The sequence below is a fragment of the Ostrea edulis genome, chromosome 7, assembly GCF_947568905.1.
Source record: "Ostrea edulis chromosome 7, xbOstEdul1.1, whole genome shotgun sequence".
Lineage (NCBI taxonomy): Eukaryota > Metazoa > Mollusca > Bivalvia > Ostreida > Ostreidae > Ostrea > Ostrea edulis.
In genome coordinates, this window is record NC_079170.1 from 51406893 (window position 1) to 51427872 (window position 20980).

Here is a 20980-nt window from a genome sequence, read left to right on the forward strand (position 1 = left end):
TCTTGTCATTTTAACCTCGCATAAAAACTATTTCTATGATTTCAAAAGTCGTTTCTACAATTTAGTAAATCGTAAAAAGGATTTAAAAAGTCGTTTGTACGATTTAAAGTAATTCCATCCTCCTATGACGCCATAATATTTTACAAAATCAATGATTCAGTTAGATGTATGCATGATAAATGTATGCATGATGGTATCATCAATTTTGTTGGAGTCTTTTCCAATAATTATTGTAAATATCTTCTTAAGCATAAATTATTTCAAATCAAGTTATATACAAATAATCAATAATATGTTTCAAAATAATTAAATCCAAGGGTAGTAACTCTATTTTCATTGAATCCTTTTATCAAGTTCATTATGTGATAGATTTTCCTTTTTTTTTTTTTTTACAGAAATTTTGAATTGTATTCTAAAGAAACAGTGTCATGAAATTATTATGAATACTATATTATCGTTTTGACCAGTTTTTGGGAAATTATAATAGTGCTGTTAAAGGAAAATTGCAATTTTCTGACGTTGATATATGATTTTGTATAAGTACGTCTCGCATCTTAAAAAGTGGGATGACCTATATATTTTATTTGATGATTTATTAGTTTTGATCCTAATAAATTGAAATAAATACAGTTTTTAAACTTTTATCAGATCATAATGCGAGTATGGAGTTACTGTAAGAAATTGTTTCTTCGATTTAGTAAATTGTAGAAACGATTTAAAAAGTCGTATGTACGATTTAGTTTAGGGCCTGGGGACTATAAATAGAGTGTTGGTAAAACGGGAAAACAAAACCTGGCTGAGAATCCGGTTTTTCAATTTTCTTCGTATAATTACTTCGCCAATCGACATGGAATGTTCAGATTATGTTTTTGACAGGTTGATTATTATCTTTCAAAACTGCACAGAAATAAGCAGAACTTTTGAATCATTTATTTCCATGTAGGTAAAATGGCTAGGTAGTAATGATACCGACATTTTACGGTATTTTGAAAAAAAAATTGACGACGAGCCAATAAGAATTTAATTATTCCGATGATGTGATATTGTATATTGACTATAAATTATCATTTCCTTAACCAAAAGTGGTATTTCTAAACACCCTCCCCCCAACATTTTAATAAAAAGAATTGCTTATTTAAACCGGAACAAATCTCATACTACAGTCGTACTTAGACAATATACGTTTTAAACCTATTTGAATCTTTCATGTATAAAGAAACAAATACTTAGCGTACGATTAATCAGACATCAATTAATTGTAAGAAAAATAATTAATGGATAATTAAAAACGTATTTTGGCTTCTTTAACGACGATTATTCATAATTAATCGCTTCAAATGCCGAGGCGCCAAAGTCCATTACGCGTGATGGGGTAAATTAATTATGAATAAAGTTTTATATTACCGGTTATTTCTGTGAAACTAAAGAATAAACTTTTTATTCTATGATATGAATTTAATTGTATTATACTTAGAAATTGTATCAATGCCATCAACGAAGGTCGATATAAGCACTTAGTAAGCTGAATTGATTCTCACCAAGTTGAAATTTATTTTTGAGTGCGGAATTTAATTTTGAAATTGACTTCGTGAGAGTATGTTTTCCTCACGACAGATAAATAGGTAATCAGAATTAGGATTAGATCAATAATCGATAATCATTTAAGCTAGCATAAAGATAGATACGCACCCGTTAACATCAATTGTTTTCCCGAATGACAATGAAGAAATAAAGGCTGAAGTTGAATGAACGACGAGCGCGCGGTGAGCGAAGGTTGCATGACCGCTTTGTGCACGGTGAACACAGGTGGTTGATAAACGTAAATCTGTACGGAGAACGGCATTGCACGGTGGGCGCACGCTTAATGCACGTTGAACAGATTATACTAGACGGCGATTGAACAGTGAGCGCACGGAGAATATATCATAATTGCTGCAACTGCTCTGGTAAGGGAATGGTGACTTACCATGATCTACAATATTTTATTTTAAAATTGAATTAACAGTGCGCTGGATCTGATTCACTTACCAGTAAGAAGGGTTTATTTCAATGATCACGGAAAAACAATATTTGATACCATGGTACTGCACTGCTAAGTAATATCATTATGTTTGTCATTGTTTTTTCATCATATTATATTCTTTAAAATTAAATTGGGTCTGTTTGAGTGAGTTAATTTTTGTTTAATTTTTTACCCCAATTTACCAATCTTCAAAAATTGCAATTGCATTTTAAAAGATAATCCTGCATATCTTGAATAGTAAGTTCATTTGATTGAATAATGCCTACTTTCTTCGCTTTAACCTAGAGTAATAATCATGCGTAGGCCCATAGGAATATGGGACACCTCAAATTTTCACGAACTTTATCCTCAATTCAGGTATACCGAATACTCCTGTAGATTGTCAGGTTGGTCGGTCTGTCTGTAGTTCAAGTGTTGCGCGTTCAGTATTTTGAAAGTACTTTGAATGGCAGACAGCAGACTTAAAATACAGGTTGGCCATCTTTAGCGATATGTCACCTTAATTTCATTTCACTAAATCATATGATTTCGTGTTTATGAGATATTGTATTGTACGTGACACATATAATATTGCATCGTACGTACACTATACCTTATCGTACGTACACTATACCTTATCGTATGCACACTATACCTTATCGTACGTACACTATACCTTATCGTACGTACACTATACCTTATCGTACGTATACTATACCTTATCGTACGTACACTATACCTTATCGTACGTAAACTATACCTTATCGTATATACGCTGTATATTATATGTGTGAATTGTTGTCTTGAATATCGAACTCATGTAATATATCTTCAACTGGAAATAATACACTCCCACTTCAGCCAATTGGACATTGGGATCAAGGTACTGAATATTGCTACGCTTAAGAATTCTGTCATTCAGAGGATAGGTCGCTTTACTTTGGCAACATTAACGAGATGTTAACGGTAAACTAACAACTCAACTTTATGACTAACGGGATGATTTCAGTTTCTTCATCGTCAACTTCCCATATTTATATAGCAATATTTCATTATCACCTGCATATGGTGTTAAAATCTCTCAACTGATTCGATACGCAAGACCTTGTTCTGCATATGGCCAGTTTTTAAATCGAGGCAGGCTACTGACAAACAAGTTGATAGTAAAGGGGTTTGAACAATCTCGTTTCAAGTAAGTATTTCGCAAAAATCTATGGTCGTTATAACGATCTTGTTTGCCAATACAACTTATCATTGGGTCAAATGCTGTCTGACTTGTTTCATACCGATTGTTAGATCGTTCTTGGCACAATGATTTTGACAACGGATAACTCCGTTTACCTGATCAAGATATAGGGCTCACGGCGGGTGTGACCGGTTGACAGGGGGTGTTTACTCCTCCTATACACCTGATCCCACCTCTGGTGTGTCCAGGGGTCCGTGTTTGCCCAACTATCTATTTTGTGTTGCTTATACATGTATGAGCAAAATTAATAGTAAAGATGGGTTTACGCAATATTGAAATACAAAATTTCTATAAACATTTTTGGATATTCTATGTCCTTGAAATGTTCACTAGTAATGCGTCGCCCACAACCACAGGAAAAATGGAATCGTGTTAATCGTTCAAATAACCTAGAATAAAATAAAAATAATGATAGTATAGTCAGGAGATGTAAACTTAAAATAAATGAGACAATCCTTCTCCATTTGATTTACAAGCGCTACATGAACACTTTATTTAGTTAATTGGTTCTTCCGTAGTGTGTGTGACATTTCCAGAGACAGGAAGAAGAGTCAAATATCTTCAGAAACAAGGAAACTTTTACAATCGAAAACTGCAACAAACTTGCATCCACAATGCCTTTGTTCTTAAAGTTTACGTTTTCAGGTTAGTGATCATTTTATTTGGCGATTATGTGGGAAGATGACGATCATTTATGCCGACTATTGGCGGATAGTTTGATTGATGCTATTGGTTTTCTGCCTGTCCAAATGTTAAACAGATGAGTTGACGATATTTTGTTAAACATACTTTACTATGGACGATTTATAGAAGTAATTAAGGTTTTAGAATGAATGGCACAGACGTTGATAGAATGTATGTAGATAAAACTGCAATGGTTTCGGAGACACCGGAAATGATTCCTAACCGATTTTGTTCTATCAAAATGGAAACATCAGGCAACATACCTAAAGGATACGTAAAGCTAATCTTATTGACTCCAAAGAAAGCAGAGCAACACATACAACTTGCCATGATATCTGAAGGAAGAAACGCGTGTATTTCAAGTAAAATTTACGTAGAATCTCATGTACAAAGAAATTAAGAAATACATAGACCTTGTGTAAGAAGGGTGGCACAGCATGGATCAGAACAAGATGAAGCACATTGCCTGAGGTATGCATACTGGCCGTTCGATGCCATGGAATAGCGTGCCAGAGGAAGATCGCATATATGGCCGGATAACTACATGATCAAAGAAATATGCAAAATGGGATGTTATGTTGTTCCAATAGGTCCTAAATGTATTGACGGTAGTGGATGTTGGTTATTTAACTCGATGTTGTGGAGATTGTCCTTTTCAGTTGCAGAAAAACGATTAGTATATACATTTAATGATACGCAGTTCCTAGTTTACGGAATTTTCAAACTGATGACCAAAGAGGCATTTAGAGAGATCCGGGGTGTTTTGTGTTCATATTTCATGAAAACGCTTTCGTTTTGGAGTATCGAAGAAACACCAAGAGAACTGTGGAAGCAAGAGAGATTAATTTTTCCTACTGATCCACCGTTCAGCGTGAATTATGAGAAACGAGATGCATGGCAAGCTGAAAAGACTCTTTTAAATCAGTAACTAAAATGCCAGTAGATTAAAAGGTGCAAACTTCAAGATATTTTAAGAAAACTTTTTAAACTTGCTGATGAATTACAGAGGCATTATTCTTCGTTGTAATTCAGGAAAATCTATTGGTTGAAACGGTACCACATAATTAATTATCAAGTAATATATAAGGACTTCATACAGACCATGAAAAATACTTACATTCGCATTCTAAGTGCTTGAATTCTTTTCATGGTGCTTGAGAAATGACTTTAGAAATGCAGGAAAAGTAATTGATGAAATATGATACTGGATTGTAAGAATCCCGATATACTTTAAAAAATACGACTGAAGAACACCAACCAACGCTACAATATTGTCCATGGTGTTAGTACACCAAACAATGCTACAATATTGTCCATGGTGTTAGTACACCAACCAATGCTACAATATTGTCCATGGTGTTAGTACACCAACCAATGCTACAATATTGTCCATGGTGTTAGTACACCAACCAATGCTACAATATTGTCCATGGTGTTAGTACACCAACCAATACTGCAATAGTGTTCATGGTTGATATTGTACTCTTGGTGTGTGTGATAAAACCATAGACTGATGTCAACAAAAATGCTCTAATGGTATTGATACATATTGTTTGAAATACATATTTCACATAATAGAAATGTTGATACAGTATATTAACCTTAGAAAATGTTCAATGAGAAAAATCTATTGATATATACATGGATATAGTTTAAATAAGATGCACTTATTTGTTGTTAAGACAAATTGTTTAAGTGTGTGTGTATGGTGAATATGATGTACAATGAGGTATATTGAGATGTATGATGTTGAGAATGTGATACAAATGATAATGAACGCAGATGATAATAGTGTCTGTTGTTTTGGATACTAATGGATTGATGGAAGACTTTAGTCAATCATAAGCATTCTGTCTACATTATAGGAATTTATAGGTCCACTTTGGGTGAGTTTCATGCTATTTGGAATGTGTCCATAGGCTATATTGAATCTATCCTGTAAGAACGATGGTCAATAACATTAAATACAACGGACAGATCCAGAAGGATGAGAAGAACATATAACCCGTTATAAAATGATGCTGTTTGTAAGTTGACTTCATTGTTTCACAGATATATTTCAAATCAAGATTGATCCTCTAATCTCTTAGCCACCACCTTTTCAAGTATTTTAGAGATGAATGGTAGATTTCCGACAGATCCGTAGTTTGACTGAGTTTCCTTATTTAGTCCTGTTTTTTTTTAAGCAGCAGTGTTCTAAGTTCCCTCTTGAAGCTAGAAGGAACTGAATTTTAAGAGAGGGATGTGTTAATTATAAATGTTATTACAGGAAGAAGATAGTCTAAGCATCGTTTCATCAGATAGTTGGGGAGCGGATCCAGCTCATTTGATTTGTCTGCCGACTCTGGTAGATTAACTGAACTTCTACTACAGTCGTAAAATAAACAGAAAATAAGTATTCTCCAGTGAATTTCCCACCATTCTAAGAGGGTCGGACTGATCTGTTTGGCTTTGTTGAAAATGAACTCGGATCTTAGCCACCTTGATTATGAAGAAGTCTGAAAAGGCCTCTACAAGATCAACATTCTGAAGTACTTGGTAGCAGAAATTGCTGTTGTTTTCCCATTAGGTTCTTGGTAATCTTGAAAATCTGCTTAAGATTTCTGCCACTTTCTTCAACTTGCATGAATATCAACCTCTCTTAGCTTTGTAAAGAATAGCCTCTGTCCGTGAATACTGTTCCTTGAACAATTGACAATGGATTTCCATGTTGTATGAGTGATATATTCAGTTCGTTGATCTTGGTACAAAATGACCAAAAACGTTATATGATATAGATGTATATCGTTTCAAAGTTTTGATATTAGGAACATTTATATGAGAATTGTCCTACTTGTTGCGGTCTTGTTTCTGTTGTTACAAAGATGTCCCTCCTGTTACATGTCAATTATAACAATTTTCTTATAATTATTCGTCACTACTGACCTCGATATTTTGATAAAATGTATTACAAATTTTATAATTCTTTAACATAATTATGAAATGTATCTGTGTAATATCCTTGTATGTTCAAAATATAGAACAATATGAAGTTTAATTTTCCAAATTCTAAGGCTGCGTTAACAATAGAACGGAAAAGTCATATAGCTGTTAATTTGTCCGCATAAACCTTCATATAGATGTTAATCTGTCGCATAAACCTTTCGTATGCTGCATGATTTCCATATTTTAGCCTAATGATGCTACAAGATGAATGAATATTTTGTTTGATAAAAGAATAATATTAATTTTATTGTGGTAACACCAGTGACCCACTTTTCAGCTGTAGTGTGTAAAATCTTTTATTTCTACTAAATGGACTGATTTATTTGTTGCATTTGTGTTGTTCATTCAAGGTTTTAAATAGTTTGTCAAAATAAACATGCTAAAATTACATAAGAGTTATCATTTATGACATATCATATCCGTAAGGAAGACTTTTTTTCCCAAAATGACCCAGATATGAGTTTTAGCAATATTAAAACATTTACAAATAGTTTTTAAAAATTCTATAAAACAAAATTTGTGTATCCTATGTCCTTAAAATGTTCAATGGTAATGTGTCGCCCACAATGACGGGGAATATGACATCGTTTCTACCATTCAAATACATGTAGCCTAGAATAGTTGATACGGTAATATGCTCAGAACATGTAAAATAATAATTTAAAAAAGCAACACTCCTCCCTCTCCTTCCCGATTTGATTGACAAGCGCTACATCGTCACTCTATTCAATTGGTTCTTCCATAACACGTGTTTGAATTTTGTTTGTGATATGTCTAGTGACAGGAAGAAGAGATAAAAATATCTTCAGAAACAAGGAAACTGATATCAATAAAAAACTTTTACATTTCTAAATCAGAAACTGCGACGAACTTGCATCCACAATACCTTTGTTCATAAAGTTTACGTTTTCCGGTTAGTGAACAATTTATTTGGCGATTATGTGGGAAGATGACGATCATTTATGCCGACTATTGGCGGATAGTTTGGCTAACCCTGTGGGGTTTCTGCCTGTCCAAAGGTTGAACAGACGAGTTGACGATATTTTGTCAAACATTCATCATTTTGGGACAAATGTAGAAGTGATTCAGACTGGGAGCTGGGCGGAAGGTTTTAGAATGAATGGAACAGACGTTGATAGAATGTATGTAGATAAAACTGCAATGGTGTCAGAGACACCGGATAGGATTCCTAACCGATTTTGTTCTATCAAAATGGTAACATCAGGCAACATACCTAAAGGATACGTAAAGCTAATCTTGTTGACTCCAAACAAAGCAGAGCAACACATACAACTTGCTGTGATATCTGAAGGAGGAAACATGTGTATTTCAAGTAAAAATTACATAACGTCTCATGTACAAGGAAATGAAGAAATACACGGACCTTGTGTAAGAAGGGTTGCACAAAATGGGACAGAACAAGATGACGCACATTGCCTGAGGTGTGCACACTGGCCGTCCGATGCCATGGAATGGCGTGACAGAAGAAGATCGCATGGATGGCCAGACCAAGACATTGTCAACGAAATATCCAAAAAGGGATGTTATGTTGTTCCAATTGGTCCTAAATGTATTGACGGAAGTGGATGTTGGTCATTTAACTCGATGTTGTGGAGATTGTCCTTTTCAGTTGTAGAAAAACGATTAGTATATACATTTAATGATACGCAGTTCCTGGTGTACGGAATTTTCAAACTGTTGGTCAAAGAGGCATTTAGAGAAACCCGTGACGTTTTGTGTTCATATTACATGAAAACGCTTTTGTTCTGGAGTATCGAAGAAACGCCAAGAGAACTGTGGAAGCAAGAGAGATTAATTTCGTGCATTGAAATCTGTCTCAAACGATTGATTATGTGGGTATCCGACGGATTTTGTCCCAATTACTTTGTCAGAGAACACAATATGTTTCATGGCAAATTAGATGAAATAGACCGTGAATCTCTTTTCATCCATTTGTCAGAACTGTATGGCGAGGGCTGGAGGTGCCTTTTGAGATGTCCGTCATTAGGCAATCTCAAGGACGCTCTTCAGAGGAGTAGGTGTCGAATCCTGGAAATGCCCAACAATGCAGTTGACCCCGATGAGGATTTTAGAGCATTGTCGTTACGGAGGAAGAATGATTCGAACACTTTTACGGAAGACATCGAAGATCAAGCGTTCTTCAGTCAACTGGAAGGCATCGTGCAAAGTCATCCAAATTTTAGAAGTCTTGAAAATGAATTGTACAATACAGTTGACCATTTAATTGAAAAGGAAACACAACTTGATTATTTAATGCACGACACTTTGACACTTTACCAACAAAAAACTTTACAGCACATAGCCATGATTTTTCTGTACAAAGCTTTGAATGATACCCGCAGATGTGCACGTTTTCGGTACCGTCAAGTCAAACGAGCACTTGACTTGATGGAACTGACAAGTTCAGCAGATTTAACCAGAGGAAGACTAATTCTAGCAACCTCTTATTATTGCATGGGGTACTACACCAAAGCTTTGAAAATCATTCGGGAATGTGAAAACGCTTTCGAAGAAAACCAAGCCGTTCTTTATATAAGCTCACGGTATCCAAATCAAATCGGTGAAGAATACGTGGCCTATTTTTGTAATGGAAGTTTATCTCGAGTTGAAAAAGCCTCAATGGGTGTTTCATACGATTTTGAAGTGTTTCAGACTATGCCAATTCTTCCAAAGGAAATGATGTTAGAGATTCTTCTCGTAAGGCAATCCGACACCATCCTTTCCTTTCCCCCACGTCCATACGCATTATTCCTAAAGGCACTGTGTTTTTCCGAGAGCCACAACAAATCTACTGTGAAAACGTTGAGAAGTAAATTATCAGACATTCTTCCATTCTATGCAAAAGAAGCATTTCATCTCCTGTACATCATGTTAGCAGTGTGTGATACAAAATTAGATCGATATGATAAAGCTATTCAGAACTATTATTTTGCATACTGGCATAAAAAATACATGACATGGAGAGAAGAATATTGTTCTGAGTGGGATTCGTTGAATTCTCCGCTGTTGTACGTGGCATTAATGCTTAGACTTCTTATCTGATGTCAAATCTTTTTGAAGTTGATAATATTGTGCAAAATGTTGCGTGTGTGTATGTTGTTATGAAAATCCATACTCAGGAACATGTTCGCTAAAGGATAATGATTTTGAACTTTGACGTTCATTATGGCGTTGATTTGACTTTTCATGCATTCGAGTCTCGCACAAATAATCTTATGTCTTACATAAGTGGTGTAATTTTAAGATGATGTGTTGTATGGTGTGGATTCTAAACGTAACCCATACTCTACTCTTGGTGAACTGAATATAGATGTTTCTTGACACAATAGAATTAACACCTGCATGAAATAAAGTCATACATTTTCAATAATGAGTTGTTTGTATGCTTTGGAGGAAGCTGTAGAACTAGGTCACTGGTCCGACAAAATCTATTCCTGTCCATCACAATTTTTGTTGCCTACAGTTCTGTGGCTGGCTTTATATTTTGCTACTAGTAAATGTTTATATTGTCAATGTTTTTGCCTTTGGTGTGTTTATAAATTGTAATGTCATTTTCTCATGAATGCAGTATAGTTGTGAACAATGCACGTATGAATCTTGATAAATATAGTATGTCTATTTTAACGAATGGAAAATTCGACAGAAGTGAAAGTGTAGATATGAAAATAATTTTCAGATTTGAAAATACATGAGAATATGAACTGCAATGCTTCATGTCCGTCCTACTTGATGAATTCATCATGGACATTATGCCAGCGTGGAGCGTTGCACTTAATATGTACACGTAACACTTCTATGGAATGTCAAATTAACATAAACTGAAATAATATCTTCAATCATCTGAAGATATTATCAATTCATTTGATGCAATTTAATTAAAGATATCTTCAAATAATCAATAATATCGTCAAATCTACATCATTGTGCGTATTGATTGAATTGTTGATAGCCTTAATTGATGCACGCTATAATCAAATTGTTGCTTTCTTCAAATGAATTGATGATATCAACAATTCAATTGATGCGCGCTATAAATCAAGTGAAGAAAGCATTGATTCAATTAATGCGTGCAATAGTTGAATTATTGTTCTTTTCGATAGATTTAATTATTGCAAGCATCAATTCAGTTAATGCACGTATTAGTCGAATTATTGCCCCATTCAATTGAATTAATGATGCACGCAATATTTCATTTAGAGAGAGAGTAATAATTCAATTCCACATATTCACAATTGAATTAATGATCTCTTTAATTGAATTGTTGCTTTCTTTAAAAGAATTGATGCGCGCATTTTTTATACAAAATCGTTTTAGATAATGAAATATATCTTCATTTGAATTCAAGAGATTGTCAAATCATTGATACCTACCTCAAAGTTAAATTTTGCGAGCAATAATTCCACCATATTGATGCGCTCATCAAATCGATTAATACCTGCAATTATGAAGGCAATAATTAATTTCATGTGAGCATCATTCCATTGAATTAATGCACACGGGAATTGAATTGATAACATTTTCAGATGATTAAACGTATTGTTGCACAGGCTCTCGATGTTTTTAATGTATTCAATTAAAGGTTTCTTCTTGTACAAAAATATTCATAGTTACTGGTTTGTTTACAGGAAGACAATTGTTTAAGATAATTATATTTAAAACGTTGAGAGTTTGCGGTTTGTTGGTATGGAAAAAATCGACTGCTATCAGTAAACATATATTTATGGACAAAATGAAAAAGGTGACGATAATCAATTGTTTTCAGGGTCCTGTTTTACAAAAGAACTAACGTATAAGACTAAAAATATTCTAGAGTTCTAAAAACTCACCAATTTAATTCATTTTGTGAGAGTTTACCTATGTAAAATTATGAAACTGAATTATTCTTATTCACAGTAAAATCAAAATTGATACAACGTAAATAATAAAATAAATCCCCAAAGAAGGTCTTCATTGTAAATTATTCTTTGAAACTTGACCCAGTCTCCTCCTAAGAATACAAAATTGAGAGTAGGGCAAAACGAACCCCTGGATATACCAGAGGTTGGATCAGGTGCCTAGGAGGGGTAAGCATCCCCTATCTAGAAGTCACAGCCACCGTGAGCCCTATATCTTGATCAGGTAAACGGAGTAATTCGTAGTCAAAATCAGTGTGTAAAGAACAGCCTAGCAGTTGGTATGAACTATGTCAGACATAATTCGACGCAACGACAGATTGTGTATGTAAATTGAATCATTATCACGACCATAAAATTTGCGAAATGCTGACTTTCAATGATACTGTTCATACTCCTATAAAAGGCTCTTACTGTCAAATCAGTTGAGAGGCATATTCATTATATGCAGGTGATAATGGAATATTGCTACATAGATATGTGAAGTTGACGATGGAGAAGCTTAGAAGCATCCCGTCATGAATCTAAGTTGTTAATTCACCATTAACATCTATATTCAGTAAAATATCTAAATCAGAAGCAGATGCGGGGAGACTGTGGTGTCTTTTATTTCAAGTTCACTGGGCTATATAGAATCGACAAATGAATGAAAGTGAATATTGTTAATAAACAACGATGCACATTCAATAAAACGTCGTTGGTGTGGTACATGTAGTATATAAATCTCAAGTTGAAGGTAACAAAAGTTTTTTGTTCTAACGTAGAAACATTTGAACAAATTCTGCCTCATGATATATATATATATATATATATATATATATATATATATATATATATATATAAGAAAAGCAACTAATACAGGATGCACAATTTATGCCCATGGATTTTCCACCAGACTATTGGAATACATGATTTCCAAAGAATGCATAGATGTTATCAACGAAGAAATCCACCATATTTTTTATGTCAACTTCAGAGTAGATGTACTTGTGCGTAAATCGAAATGGTGTTAACCGGTAACAAAGTAATTATTTTGGATGACTGATTCGAAGATATCAAAAATTTACGAATTTCATTTTTATTGAAGAAATAGCTGTCTACAATAAAAAGATACCTAGTCTTTATTTTATCTTGATGAATGGTTGCGTAAAGCGTTGAAAAGTCGTGCATTTTGATGCTGTTGATTTTGGGGGAACAATTTGTGATTTCAAATTTCAATCAAATTCAGAAAGATTTATTGCATTCAGAGATTTTTGTGTGCAGGTTTTGGCTGTACTCTTGCTGTTTCTTGTGCCGTTATCAGCTACATTATTTTTATCTTAGAACTAACACGTTCTTAGCGCGGGAAACGGCGCCACATAGCGCAACCGTGACGTTATTTATGTACACTCTAATCACTTCGTGTGAATATAATCCATAACGATACAATATGTGATGACAATATATTATTGTAGAGATGCTGATTAAATATTGATTTTCCAGCTCTTCTATATCATGTCATTATTTATGTGAAATACATTATCAACCGTGATAAATTACAAAAAGCATAAAAAGGTACATCGCATTATCGCAACAGTATCCTTATTGTTATCGTATAGTAGAGAATCTATTGGATCTCATTCATTGGTTAAAATATACGTGAAAGGGAGTTTCTGTTAGGAGACCAGTAGCCCTTTTCACAAAAAATCTTACGATTTATCGTAAGATTTTAGGTTAAGATTTTCGTAAGATGAATCTTAAGTCAGTTTCACGAACGCACTCGTAAGTGCAAAAATAATCGTACGAAAAAAATTAAGATTTCCGTCCACGAGCGCACTTACGATTTCACTTACGAGAAAAAGCTTCCTTAGCTACGTACTTTCGTTTTAACTGCTCATGCGCAGTTCGCAATTTAGCGTGTCGTCTGTCAACAACAACATGAGGAAACTGGAGTGTTGCAGAAATTGAGGCCCTGGTGGGAGCTGTAACGGAAAATATAAGAGTCGTGAAGGGAAAGTTTACCCCCTCATTGACGAATGAGGTTAAGAATCGCCAGTGGATGGCGATAACCGAGCGGTAAGTACATAAACTCACCAAGTAGAACGTGACGTTGAGTGCATCGCCTTATCTGTCAAAAACAGCTGGCAAACTTAAACATGTAGTTTTAAAAAGTGACTTCTATGCACTTACGTAGAACAAAACATTTTACAAGCCTTTTATTGAAGAAGTAACCGTTATGCAACACTGAAATACTTCATTAGCCCTGCGTATACTTATGATTGAAAATCATATGATATCGGTGGCGGATCTAGAGGGGGAGGTTACAATTCCCCTTTTAAAAGTTCCCCCAATAAAGTAATTCAAGAAATCAATAGATTTTGTCATTTATTTCTCCGGGAGATGAAGAAAATGTTGCTTCTTACATTTTTAAGTACATTTTTATAAACGAGATACTACGATTTACCTTATGTTTGGCTGCGACCCCCCCCCCCCCCCCCTAAATCCGTCACTGATAGTTCTAGATATATAAATAAAACAAAAGTGGCAAAATCATTCTTCTTTTGTTTTGATCATCTAGCTCTCCTGTTTTCCTTTTCAATTGTAATGAGTCAGTTTTTAATTAATTTACTGTTTAATCACAATGTATGCATAGGAGGGTTAAAATCATGATTTAGTTTGAATGGAAGCACGTGAGGGTTAGATTACTGTTTTATATTCAATATTTTTATGGGAGGGTCAGATAAGATTAGGTTATTTCAGTTGTGTTATTTTTTTTTATAGCAGCGAATTGTTATTCAGTTGAACCTCATTGGGATTTCATTCTTTGTATGCATGTATTTTAGTTCCTCAATTTTAATACCAATATCCTTTCAATATTGGCATTATATTATTTTCATTTAGAGTAAAAGCTGCTAATGTGTCTAAGTGTGATCGAGATGTAGCAGAAGTAAAGAAAAAATGGCAAGACTTAAGTAGCCAAACGAAAAAGAAGGAGGCCATGAGGATTCGTCACAGCCAAGCAACTGGAGGAGGTCCTTCAATAGAAGATGATCTGAAATCATGGGAAACTCTGGTAGAATAATTTTTGTAACTTGGAAATTATTATCTCATTTCTTGGTTTTTTTTATGCAACTACCAAGAAGATTGAAAAGGGAATGGGAATTTTAAACAGGAATATGTCATCTTAATTCACCAATACGTCATGAATATGAACATGCATGATATTTCTTGAATGTTGACTGCATATACCTACATGTATATGATGCTTTGATTTACACTTTGTAAATGTTGTACAGAGTTATTTTCGCTCCTTGTTCATGTTCTTGTAGACAGTTTCACTGTTTTAAATTTGCCCAGCCACAATTATTTGAAATGAGTTGAACTTATTAAGATTTGCCTTGTCTTGAATTCAACCACTGACTACAGCAAGGACAAAAGAAATGAAAATAAAATGGTGGTGATTATATATATATATATATATATATATATATATATATATATATATATACCTTGCATATACATCACTGATGAATCTATAAAATCATATGAATTAATGCATGGTCTTAATTGTTGCGCTTATCTTCTATACATGATTCAGAAAAAAGAACGTCAGGGTAATTTGAAACTACATGTGCATAGATTATATTGATTACAAGATCTTTTCTCTTTATGTAGATTATTGGAACATTTTCCAAGAGTGCCATTGAAGGGGTGCCAGGTGGGGTGGATTCTGGAGCACTATTCTCATCACAAAGCTGAATACTCTTAGAGAAAGGTACAGTGTATTTATGGATGATTCCTCTTTCCTTTATGATGATTAAGAATAAGGGGAGGGTAGGCAGATGAGAAAATACACACGTTTGATGGTGTTCTACAGAGACATATCATAGGTTGGGGCCTCAGCATGTGATCGATTTTTTTTATTGGAATAAAAAGTTTTAAAAAATTCTTTTAAAAAGTACAATAGCTAAAGAAGAGCAAAAAGTACAATAGCTAAAGAAGAGCATGTAGGGTCAAAGTAACTCGTGTGAGCGATGTGGCCCATGGGCCTCTGGTTTTTTTTGTGTAATCACCTATTTGGGATCAAAAAGAGTTTATTGAATTTTAACTTAATTTTGTTAGAAACATCATATGTATTTGAGGCAACTCCTGCTGAACAATCACCTGCTGCTGAACAACCATCTGCCTTCATCACAGGTTTTTTTTTATGCCTCTACATGTAGAAATTTAATCTGTGTTAATGTACAATGACAATACCAGTGAAATATATTTAAAAAATGTTCAATGGATAAGATACAGTACGTGTTTTTTTTTGCTGTTTAAATGCATAAAGTTTACACAATACATGCATTTAAGAAGGAGTAACAATGATATGAATGGAAGGTGGAGGATATATGTACAATAATGCTTTTATAATTGAAAAAATTCAAAATTACCTATTTAGGTTTTTTTAAAAATGCAGTTTTAGAAGAAAGTGTAACCTGATTAAATTTAAAACCCCTGCTAGACTTGAACCTATGATTTACAGATCAGTAGTCAACACAATCACATGCTGAGCTACTAAGCTAGGCAAATAGATTTAAAAGGGATAGACAAATATTCCTGATATTCATATTTTTATTTATGTTTTAAAAGGAAGTCAGCCATTATGATGATGTGTTAGTCCTCCTTATAATATTTATTGATAGCAATTTTTAGATCCAATGTCTGGACAGTTTTATCTAATACATGCACTTGTACAAGTACACATATGTGCTCTGATTTGTGGAATACATATATATATATATATATAATTTCAGATAACTCCAGTGAAAAGCCTGTGAGTGAGGAGTTTAAGACAGGTATTGTATATACATGTACACTAATCTATTTTTCATACTTCGAGAAATTTGGAAGTATTCAATGGTTTAACAGTATAGGCAAAGTAGACATACAAAACCGGTATTTCCTGTAAGGGGAGATTTTTTGTGATCCATTATCCTTTTAAGGTATCAAATTATTTTCTGCGTTTTCAATTTCTGCGATTGCATTATACCAATCTTTACCTAATTTTATATTGATATATACAATTGTATATTTTGCGATTGTAATTTTATGGGATTTTTCATATCTGAAAAAAATGGAACACCACAGAAAATACCCATTATACAGTATTTGCCCCCAGAACTTGTACGAATTAAGCTTTATAAAATATCACCAATAAATAAGCAGTGTTGTATATAATTTTTTTTTTGGGGGGGGAATATATAACAGCGAGAATCTACCTTTTCTAGTTTCTCATGTTTTCAGTTATGTTTGCAAATTCTTTGCCTTCTGCTGGTGGAGCAGCTGTGTGTTCTAGCGATACCTCCACACAGAACAAGAAAAAAAGGAAGAGTCCTTGTAAGTAATGTGATTGAGAGTCATATATATTTCAATTGCTTACATCATCAAAGTGTCTTAATTTAGCTAAGCTGCTTTGTATTTCCGTCTATAGACTTTAAGACTTCTACAGATTTTGACAATCTGACAAAAATAGCAAAACATCAGCAACATAAAGTGTTGATCATGCTTAAGAACATGTTTGAAACCCAAAACTGTAGTTACTGTAGAATAAAATGGTAATGACTTGTATTTTTTATCAGGTGATGACACTGAAGACGATGTCAGGTTGAAAATCGAGTTTATCAACTTGGAAAAAGAAAGGAATAAAGATGTGAAGGAATACAGAGCCAAGAAGATGGCATTTTATGAAAAGATAGCCCAGCAGCAGGGTGAAATGATTCAACTACAAATGAGGACAGCAACAGCCTTGGAGTTGATTGCATCAAGATGTCAACAACCAGCAACCTTAATATCATCACCCTTTTCTGTTTCTCCTATAATCAGATTTGATAGCTAGATATGCACCATCTCTTAGCTTAAACATGTACCATCTTTAAGGTAGATCGATCCTCATGTGATGTCATAGATTTATGCAAAAATCTTTATTCAATCAAAATTTCACTGATAGAAATATATCTTTGCTGGTACATATATTTCCTCTACTGCATGTCTATTGTACAATTATTTTCCTACTATCGACAATTAATTGATACATATTAGCATTTTTCTAAATTGTTGACATTAAATATTTTTCATTTTAACAAGTTTGTTTCTATACTTATTATTCCTCTTTGCATATTCAATTGTGTGATTTTCTAATGTTGACCTACACTTCTGTTATTTGTTTGTCTGACATCTTTTAAAAAAAGGTGGCTGCATAATACATTTTCTTTGGTTATTAATTGAATTAAACTATATTGTGTGGAAATGTATACATTTTTTTCCACTTTCAACCTTTTAATATTGATAACTCACATGAGGGTGGAACTACCTTAATCATGTACCATATCTGGTATCTTGTGTCTTATTTATATTTTATATTGAAGTTATATATATGTGAATTCTTTAAGGTTGCTATTGTCCTCAGATGAAGCTATAAACATTTCACTCTGCTGTTGAGAAATGGGTAATTACCATATTTTCTTATTATCAAAGGACTGCACATGAAATGCCTGTAATTGTTGAAGGAGGAAAACTGAGTTATTCCCCTTTAATTTGTCCATGCAGTCTCTGTATTCATTAACCTTTACTTATTCATGCAACAGTATTTGTTCCTTTCTTTTTCCAAGTTGATAGTTTGCTATATTGCACTTTGATTTATATTTTGACATCACTTGTGTGTGCATATTGTCCATACTCAGAGTAGAGACAAATAAGTTAAAAAAAGAAACATTTGATAATAATGTAAATTGTGAAAAAAATATTGCAATGGTAGTACTTTAAAATAGATAAAAAATATTTTTTTTATAATGGATATATGTATGTCAGCTTTTCATTTATAACAATCATAATGTAACAAAATGAATTTGATGTAAGAATCATTGGCGGTTTTTTTTGGCCAAGATATGTAGGGATTACACTCCCCCTCCACCTCTAAATTTACAATTGCTGTTCTTCATGAATTACATGCACTTATACCTGACAGTATGTTTATTCATTTTCAATACATACCACATTTATCTATATTTTTGTTTAATATTTGATTCTCTTGAATGAATGTACATGAGATAATTACTTAACACTTCCGTAATTTTGGAGAGACAAAACTGAAATGTTCCCCTTTGATTTGTTAATGCAATATAGCTTACCTGCACATATCTTTAATTACAACGGAATTTGTTCATTTTTTTTTCGAAGTTGATAGTTTGAATTTATTACGTAGTTTGATTTTTATTTTTGTCAACACTTGTGTGTTTGTTGTCCTTCTTCAAAGATGTATAGTGGTGTCTTCACAAAATGATTAAAACACTTCTTATGATGTCCGAATATTTATGTCTTTTTGTGAAGAATATAAGAAAGATTTGTGACATGATAATTATGATGCAAAGCATCAATCTGGCAGCTAAAATTATACACATTCTGAACTACAAATTGTACATGCATTTCTATAGCATTACACAGGAATTGTAATATGACTTCTTTATATATATATATATATATATATATATATATAAAGCATCAAATAATCACAACTAGGTACTGAAAATTTTCGCCCCAGCCCGGGGTCGAACCAGCGACTTACGGCACCCACCGCCTAGCAAGATTGTCAAACCAGTGCGTAAGTCCACTCGGCCACAACGACTTCCCTAGAAAGGAAGCTTTGTTATGCTCCTAAAGCGCTACTTATACACACTGATGCAATCCCACACAGTCGCTGTGTCATTCAGTGTTTAAGATATTTTATAAGGAGAGTTGATCTCTCGATGCAATTGTATAGAATATTTAATATAAAGCACAAACAAACAATTATAACACCCAACCTTACGTTTACCCCTAGGATCTAAACGATACATGTGAAAATCAATTAATTAATATATATATATATATATATATATATATATATATATATATATTTATATTAGAAGTTGATTCGGCACAGTTATAAATAAATATTGAAAATCAGAATGACACATTCCATAAAAAACAATCATTTACTGCTAGCGCTTTCTCCATCTCTACATGGTTCATCAGGCAGTTCAAATATGTATACAAAAATTGTTTAGTAACGTCTTTGTTATGACGTCAATTAAACGAGTCCTTTATGACGTCATAATAACGTTAACCGGTAGCGTTTGGTAATTGTCTATTTTGTAAAAATATTATGCTAAATTGTAGTTCAATTATTCAAATAATTATTTTCTATTAAGACTTGGATTGAAAAGTTTAATAAAATAGTCCTCTTTGGCTTTGCGAGTTATTTCATTTTCAGTCCACATTTTAAAGAACGGGAACACTTTAAATTTACCCCCCCCCCCCCCGCATTCCGCAGAATGTTCACAACATGGGGTGTTCCGCACACTAGGATCTTTTACTTGTTTGTGCACCCTTACTCGCGCATTAAGTTTGTTCGTTTGTCCTATGTAGTTTTCTCCACAAGTTGGGCAAGTGGCACAGTAAATAAGGTTCTCGGATTTACAGTTCATGTTGGCATTGACTTTCAATATTTTCCCGGATTTAAAAGTAATGGAATCACCCTCTTCTATGTATTCGCACGTCCCGCAGCGTGGGTCACCACATTTTTTGACGTATTTGACCTTATTCAGGGAGAAATTGGCTCGAGTTAGTAGTTTTTTAGGCATGGTGCCTGACGTCGGCTGTTAATAATTTGAGATGAATTCACCACATTTTTCATATTGTTGGATTGTTCCAAAATTGGAAAAAAAACGTTCAGCTGTATTTAAGATATTGTGATTCCTTGGATTGTGTGTGACGACGAAAGGCACATTGTTGTTCTGTTTGGTATCTTTTTGGCAGGTTTGAAAATGAAATAACTCACAAAACCAAAGAGGACTATTTTATTAAACTTTTCAATCCAAGTCTTAATAGAAAATAATTATTTGAATAATTGAACTACAATTTAGCATAATATTTTTACAAAATAGACAATTACCAAACGCTACCGGTTAACGTTATTATGACGTCATAAAGGACTCGTTTAATTGACGTCATAACAAAGACGTTACTAAACAATTTTTGTATACATATTTGAACTGCCTGATGAACCATGTAGAGATGGAGAAAGCGCTAGCAGTAAATGATTGTTTTTTATGGAATGTGTCATTCTGATTTTCAATATATATATATATA

The 20980-nt window shown here is 33.6% G+C and overlaps 1 long non-coding RNA gene across 1 annotated transcript; it reads left to right on the forward strand.

Moving 5' to 3' along the window:
• The first annotated feature begins 3735 nt into the window (after positions 1-3735).
• LOC130048235 (uncharacterized) lies at positions 3736-7305 on the forward strand. The gene is made up of 2 exons (XR_008797085.1): positions 3736-5959; positions 6202-7305. It is a non-coding gene; the product is annotated as an uncharacterized LOC130048235 (long non-coding RNA).
• Positions 7306-20980: the final 13675 nt, after the last annotated feature.